Here is an 8,843-nt window from a genome sequence, read left to right as displayed (position 1 = left end):
TTTCAGTTCCTTTGCCACGTCTTATTTTTTTAAATGCAAAAAATTGAAAACATAACATACACAACTGTCCATCTGGTTTACAGTTTGGAGTCAGTTGGTGAGATGCATCTCTTCTTCTGGCCATTTCAAATACAGGGAAATGCCCGACTTTGGCGCCTCATTTTTGGTATTCTAATGAATGACAGCAGTGCCAACAGCAAGCAACAAAGAATACTCTAACTTGGCTAAAAAGTAACCTTATAATGAGCTGATGGTTCATCAGTGATACGCTCGATGAATTACACTGAGTGATCCTCCTTCTGAGCTTGACTTTTTACATGGTTTTTTTTTCCCCCATTTTTCCTTTTTTCCCAGAAGAAGAAGCTGAGAGTGAATTATTTTTCACCTACTCGACTTTAAGTTTTTAAAACTATGTGGCTTTAATTTATATTTATATTTAATTTAAAAAAAAAATAGTTCTTGAAGCTGTGCATTGTATGAGGATATGTCTGTGAAGGTTCTCAGTCATCCAGGTCATCGTGGTCCAAAGAGCTTGGAAAGAAAAGCGTCTCGACACCAACTAGGGAGGAGCAGAAAGACAAAGGCAACAATATTGTCATCCCCTATGTAGCAGGTTTATCAGAGAAACTCAGGAGAGTTTTCTCCAAACACGGCATTCCCGTGTACTTCAGACCCATCCACACACTCAGACAAAAGCTGGTTCATCCCAAAGACAAAACTCCTAAACACAAACTTAATAATGTGGTGTATGCTGTACAGTGCAGCGAGGAATGCCCAGACCTCTACATCGGAGAGACCAAACAGCCACTTCACAAGCGTATGGCACAACATAGAAGAGCCACCTCCACAGGACAAGACTCAGCTGTGTTCACATTTTGGACAGAGAGGACAAATGGTTTGAAAGAGGAGTGAAAGAAGCCATCTATGTCCACTGTGAACGACCATCTTTAAACAGAGGCGGTGGCTTACGATACCAACTGTCTACCATCCATCATCCAGTTTTAAGAACCCTTCCCAGACGCCTTAACGCCCACTCACAACCTTTTGACCTCAGGAAATCACATGATAGGGTGTGGCAAGGTCTCACAGTGGGTTCATCTGAAACCTTGGCTGATTGTGACTTTACACCTGTTTTCACACCTTGGCTCGTGTGATTAGGTAGAGGATCATTAGGGCGTCCATGTTCCTCTTGGAGGACACTCCCATAGGGCTTAAATCTGGGACTCCATTTGACCCTAGAACTGAAGAAGCTTCTCAGATGAGAGGTGAAACATCTTGAAGCAACTTAAAGAAGTCCAGACACTTTTCTTTCCAAGCTCCTTAGATTGTATGGGGACTGCAAATTAACTTTTGCAACTTTTAAAATAAAATCTTAATTAAAAATTACAAATAGCAGACATCCATCCATTTGCTTCCGCTTATCCTTTTCAGGGTCGCGGGGGGCGCTGGAGCCTATCCTAGCTGTCATAGGGCGAGAGGCAGGGTACAATTATTTAGAATTAACAAAAAGTGTCAAATAGCAGACACTTTTTGTTAATTCTAAATAAACACAAGAAGTACAAAAGACGTTCGGCAAATAACCATAAACATGACACAAAGCATTAGACCTTTATAATTAAAAACCCATAAATTATAGTTGCAAATCTACCCTGAAGTGTCCTCACTGAGGGTGGCAGTGCACAGATTCTGTTTTCAGCACACAGTAATCAAATAAATTGCATGTTACACACTAGCGTGCTCCTTGTGTGGAGGAAAAAACGTGGTTCTAACATTAAAGCAGGTGAGCACACCGGTCTGCGCCCTGCATGTTTTTAATTTAACCCTTGTTGAATGAATGTGATTATGCAAATAACAACAGGACATCAAAAGACAGCTGTCCCATTTTTTCTTCATAGCCAGTTGATGAGATGCAGTTGGAATTCAGGACTAAACTGTCCTCTATCATAACAGCAGCAAACTCACAAGCTAGGTCTTTGTTTGGAATATAACAAGTCTCCGACTGTGCTCAAAGAAAAGCTGACTTTGACTTTTTTCTGGCTTACACACATACGGCTCGGACTGCGTGTACACTTCCATGCAAATATTCTTGAAATATGTTGGTTTGCATCAAAATTGCTTCAGATGTGAGAGCAAGCAGCACTTGAGTCTCAGGAGCTTTCCCTGTTTTGCTCCGTGATAAAACATATTTGGTGTGACTGTAAGGAGGAGCGAATTCTTCAGAGTCTGTTTGCTCCATTCGACTGATGGATGGTTACAGCTACGTTGGCGATGATGCAGCAGCATATAAAGACAATGAGACAATGAGCCATCCTCCAAAAGAGCTGCAGGTGCAGTTTGTTATGTGTGGGAACTTAATCAGTCTAACTAGACAACAACCCTGTCGGCTAAAATTGCATGTATAGTGATAAATGCTTTTTCCCTATAGAATTTGAAGCCTTTATAACAGTTACTTTGCTCCCCACTTCAGAACACGAACAGGGATTTGGTACTGTGTTTGTTTCGTTTAGTTAGGTCCACAGGCTTCAAGAGTTTGCAGTATTTACTCCTTTTATATAACAGTGAAAACAACTTATGTTTCTTTTATCTACTGTTTAAAATATATCTGCTCAGTGAAGCACTTGACTGGTTATTTCCTTTAAGATGGAGAGCACACTATAATACAGACAAAAACATTACATTTGGCTAATGGTTGTAACATTAGCACCTTATCAAAGGCAGGGCAGATGTTCAGAATGAGTCCGCCTTCTAGACAACACAATGGTAAATGGAAAAATGGCCTGCATTTGTATAGCGCTTTACTCAGTCCCTAAGGACCCCAAAGCGCTTCACACTACATTCAGTCATTCACCACTGGCGATGGCAAGCTACATTGCAAGCTGCCCTGGGGCACACTGACAGAGGCGAGGCTGCCGGACACTGGTGCCACCGGGCCCTCTGACCACCACCAGTAGGCAAACATGGGGTTAGTATCTTGCCCAAGGATATTTGGCATGCAGCCAGGAGGAAGCCTGGGATCAAACCACCGACCTTCTGATTAGTGGCTGACCTGCTCTGCCACCTGAGCTACAGCCACCCAATCATCAAAATAGCTCAACTTACAAGTGTCTTGTCCTGCATCTTAGGTTTTTGAACTAGCCACCACACAGACTTTCACTGGGGATGGGGTAGTGGAGGTTGGACTTATAATTAGCTTCCCAGCATCTCAGTTTAAACAACTTGTTAATACGACTGCAAATAACACCTGGCCCTTGCATTCAATATGGTTAGAATCTGTCTATAAAAATGGATACCAAAAAGAAAAGCTCAATAGGGTATGAGCCACATCCAAAGTAAAACTATTTGTGGATCACACATTGTACATCAAAGGCAAACAAACATTAATAAATATTATTTTAAATATATCAGTGTTAACCACGGGCTAATTTTCATCTGTAGTCCATGTCTAGCCTCTGAATGTAACCTAAAAACAAAATTGAATCACAATCTCAATATTATAAAGATAACTTACAAAACTGATGTTTTTTCATTTTTATTTGCTCTAGCAGTAATAAACTGACTAAATGGTGGAGGAGTCATATTATGAAAAAAATTATGAGTAAGAAAGATAAGACCATTTATCAAAGTATTTTCACAATTATACACACACACACACACACACACACACACACACACACATATATATATATAGAGAGAAAGATAGCTAGCTAGATAGATAGATGAAATGTAGAAATGCTCTCAGGTCCTACAGTTGAACTGTCTGCTTTGGTGCAAAAAGTACAAGGTGGTTTAAATACATTAAATTGAAAATAAGAATGCTAGAGCCATGTGGTAACATTAATTTATACGTTTGAATTACACCATTACCATACATGTATACAGCAAATTATTAATATACAAAGAAAAGTATTTGAATTGGATTTCAACAGAATCAACAAAAAATACCAAAGAAAAGAGTTTGGTATACATGAACTGTGCAATAAAAGGTGATTCCTAAAGAGCTATTAGCTTGAAACTTGGAATATTGCAACATAGTATGTAGTGTGTCCCAAAGAAATGGTAAATGGCTTGTATTTGTATAGCGCTTTACTAGTCCCTATGGACCCCAAAGCGCTTTACACATCCAGTCATGCACCCATTCACACACACATTCACACACTGGTGATGGCAAGCTACATTGTAGCCACAGCCACCCTGGGGTGCACTGACAGAGGCGAGGCTGCCAGACACTTCTGACCACCACCAGTAGGCAACGGGTGAAGTGTCTTGCCCAAGGACACAACGAAAGAAGCTGCATGCCTAAAAAAACCCACCTGAAGCAGAACAGATCTGAAAGTTTTCCTTAGGAAATAATGGATATCCACCTTCTTAAAAACCGAAATAGAGGGTGACAGTCATACATAAAACTTCAAACAAAAAAAAAAACATTATTTTTTTTTTTTAGCTTACCTCAAATGAAAACAGAATGTTCAACCTCACAGATTATTATATTTTGTTTATTTAATCCATAAAACCCCAAAGTGTAAAACAAGTTGTAGTTTTGGGGAGATTATATGCTACGCTGTTTCTTGGCAGGGAGCTGTAGCTCACTAAAATCTTTGCTGGTTGCCTAGCAACCTCACTGTGACTACAAGGTTCCACTTAAGGCCAAAAAGTAGTACCCTTAATTTGGTGACTTTGTTGGTACTAGTCAGATGATGTTGCTTGATGACAGAGATAAACTGCAACTCACATAAGCTTTTATCTTTATGTATCTTTTTTGCTTTATTAAAATCTAAAAGCAGAAATTTTTGCGCACTAATACCTTCCAAATCCAAATTCTCTTGCAAGGCACGGTTTGCCTTTTCACCTGATGAATCTAAAACAAAGAAAATTCCAACCAAGGAAAATCTGTAGTACTGTGAGCTCTTCTTTTCTACCAAGGAATCAAAATCTGTTTCATCAGAAAACAGCAGCTGATGAGCACTGACAATCTCGGGGTTAAAAAGTCACCATGATGGCTCACCGTGTTGATGGAAGCCCTCTAACATTACCGAGTTTTCTACACTTGCCCAGGTTGTTCAATATTAGGAAGTTCATAATGTAACGCTTGTGTCCCATCAGATTAAGCAGTAATTACATGAAATGAATACTTTAATTATGTAGACGCTTCTGATAAGTGCATATTTGCCCTTGGTGTAGTTTGTATTCCTGGATCCTGAGCACATTCTCCACAGATCATGAAACTGAAATCTACCCTAACCACTTCCTTTCTATTTTGGGGGAAGAGGGGTGGAATTTCACAAGGGAGTTGATTATACTGATAATGATGTGCATACTGCAGGCGGACTTTCCTGTGGGAATTTTCCTTACATGAACGGCCCCTGGAGTTATTGTCTGTAATGATAATGACTTCTTTCTCTTTCTGCTTCTTTACTGGTCCAGGTGCTCAGAATGAGGCCACAAAGCGAGTGTCCCGGTAGACTCCTCTGTACCGGACAAGACAAAGCTCTTGCAAAAATGTGTCATATCTCATGGTTTAATCACTATTTTATTCTTTAGCCTAACAGGTTGTTACTAACTTGACGTGTCTATTTTTTCTTTTAAGTGTAGAATTCAATAACACTCATTAAGAGAATAGCTTCATTTTGGTTTAACCAGCATCCAGCATATGAAACTCTCAGAAACATTATTTAGACTATACAGTTTTCTTGTAATGCCTTAGATCAGCCATTGCCACTGTTTACTATTCCAAACTCACAACCCAAAGTTTTAAGGGCATCTTTTTCTTTTATAGCGTATTTTAATTATTGTGAGCACTTTTAATTTTCTTCCTTTTATCTTTGTTTCTGAGTCAAGTTGCTTTTTGTCACAAAGCGTTTTCTTGACCAAAACTCAATTAAAGATAGGTGAACCCCAAAGTCACTACTATCCTTAAATAGAGGCAAAGTACAAATAATTTAATTGAATTTGTGCAGAGGGCAGAAAACTCTCAAGCTGGTGAGACCAGTGGATGAAGTGTGGAGGACCTTATTTTAATTTGTATTAAGAGGACACAGAAGGAAACAAAAGATGGATTTTAGACAGAATCTTTTTTTGTTGTTTTAGTAATTAATTTATTCTCGTGTTTTATTTTATGTTAAAGATAACCAGTATTTTTATGCTGTAGTGCCAGGACAAAATTTTTCAGTATCACATATTGCAAATATTCCTACCTTTTCTTTTATGGAAAGTGAAGTCATAAAATAATTGAGGTCAGATGAAAAAAAAAAAAGCTGTGAAGTACATTAAACTTTCTGCAGACCTCTGCAATAAAAGTGTAAAGATGTAGATCAGAACAGAGAAAGGCCTCAGTAAAATGACAGAAGTTAGAAACCTATCTAGACTCTATCTAGAGTTGATTGGCAAAACTGAGCAACCAAACAAGCAAGGCCTTGAACTGAGGTGATCAAGAAATTGCTCTAATGGAGCCTCATAAGTTCTCTGAAAAGATGACAAAACCTGTAACAGAGTGGCTACAGCGAAGCAATGCTGAGTGAAATGCACAATGCCTCGTTTGGACTTTGACTAATGACTAATAAAGGACCAGATGTAGATGACTCAACCAGTAAAGCAGTGCAATATAGTAGACAAAATTATGTTTTCTTTCTTTTTATTATATTATCATACAAAGGAGGCCCTCATCCGTACAAAGAGAGCAAGCTGTCTTACCATGCTAGGGACCATTTTTTTACATTATGATATTATAGTAGCTTAGAACATCCAAACTGCAGAATTGATTGTGCTTTTTATGTTAAAGTGACAGCTACCACAGGTTCTTCTGTATGCTTGGAAAGGGATAGATTAGATAGGGGTGGTTCATTTGATTGGAATCTACACTCTCCCATTAAGATGCTACTACATCCTCCACAACTGGAATTAAAAATTCGGAGGGCACAGAAAATTATTCTCTGATCTGAAGAGTCAAAAACTAAACCAAGCACTATGTCAGTCAAAGAACCAGACATACCTGCTTGTAGCTGCACCATGACAGTCCAGGCAAAGCTGTTAATGTCCCTGTTGTCCTCCAGGTGCTGGTTCTCTTTTCTCTCTGTCTTTCTTCTCCTTTTCTGTCTACCGCTCCTTCTATTTAATGGGTGTGTATGAGCATAAAAACTCTGCTTAAGTCGCCTCAGAAGTGGGCATGGCCATTTAAACTCCATCTGATGCATCTGTCTCTCATTACCCTTATCTGCCGCATTTAAACCCACCTCTGCTTGTCATTTAACACCAGATTGCTGCGCTACACTGTTGGGAGTGTTGCTCAGACCACCTTACTTGTGTTTGATTACGTAACTGCTAAAATCTCAACTTTACTCACTTCTTGCCTCAAGTATATTCTTGGAGTGTCAGCCAGTTTTGCCTAGAGGAAGCCAGCCCTAAACCAGTGAGCAAAGTGATCCGTTGGAGAGCAGACGCTCCAAATGATCATCTGAGAGTCAAGTTAAAAAGAGATTTGGATTTTGTCAGGAGCTTTGAAGTAAATAACCTGGGACAGGAAGTGTGTCTGATTTGTAAGTCTGACTGAGCTTTGGTTCGTTTGAGCTACAAGAACCTGAAAATTAAAAATCTGTCTGTGAATCTTTGCAGATTAATCCTGTGGAAGAGTCACTCTGACCCCTGAATGAAATATTTTTGAGCTTGTTTTTGAATGATTCTGTTTCTAAATAAATAAATAACAATTTCAGAGCATCTTCCTTGGATCTTTTGCTAACAAACAAACACAGAAACATGGTTTCAATAGCATCACCCTGTAGGCTTTCTTGTCAGCAGCAGGCACAGGGAGAATGATTAGACTTAAACAGAGAATGAATGCAGACAGAAATCCGTGGAAAAAAACCAAACTGCTCCAGCCTTAAAATCCACAACAGTAAACCAAACTGGCTACGAGACAAGACACTGAATATTCCTGTGCAACCCAGACAAAACTCTGACTTTGCTGCAAACTAACAGAGCTGTGGACAGACCTGATTACAGCAGTTCACACATTTCCAACTGATAGGCTTGATAGGCTCTACCAAGATGTAGGGATTACTTGCTCAAATTTCTGAGTGCAAATCCTCCAGAGTGGTGGTGACAACCTTATTTTACATCACGAGACACATAAAGACCAATTTAATTTCACCTGTGCATAACTAGCAAAACTGTTGTCTTTTATTTCAGTGTAAATACATTTAACTGCATTTAATTTATGAGATATCTTTAAAAAAAAAATGGTGCAGCTTCACTTGTAAGTTGCAGTTTTTGTACATTATAAAGCAATGTTGAAGTAGTAAATTAAAGGGAACAATGTTAGCAGAGCTCTGTGGACCAACACTTTAAGAAATAAATACATAACACGGCAGTCTAGCAGCTCATTAACCAGATGTTGTCTATAATCTTTTTTAAAAAATCAGATTTTTTTTGTTAATTGGCAGAAAGCACCCCTTTTTAAAAAACTCCAGATTAAATATAAGAGACTGGACATTGTCATGTAAATGAAAAAAACAATAACAAAATAAAACAAAATAGAACTAAAAGCGAGTAAAAACAAATTGCAACTTTCCTGTTAATGAACTGAACACTAAAAAACAAACAAACAAACAAACAAACAAACAAACAAACAAACAAAACAAAACAAAACCCTAGTCTATTTAATTATTTATGATAGGCCATGGATGTTTGATTTGCCAATAAGAAGAAGCTAAAAGCGACAATACAGTCACAGTTCCCAAAACCATCCAGTGGGTCAGCGTGGCACCTCTGCATCCCAAGCAGGTGTGACATAAACATGTCCCATTGTGGGACGATTGTGAAGACCCTCTCACCCACTTACCAAAAGCTCAGAG

The sequence above is a fragment of the Neolamprologus brichardi genome, chromosome 5 (assembly GCF_056152115.1).
Source record: "Neolamprologus brichardi isolate AB-2024 chromosome 5, ASM5615211v1, whole genome shotgun sequence".
In the NCBI taxonomy this organism is placed as follows: domain Eukaryota; kingdom Metazoa; phylum Chordata; class Actinopteri; order Cichliformes; family Cichlidae; genus Neolamprologus; species Neolamprologus brichardi.
The sequence above is the reverse complement of the archived record's forward strand: the minus strand, read 5'-3'. Positions refer to the sequence as shown.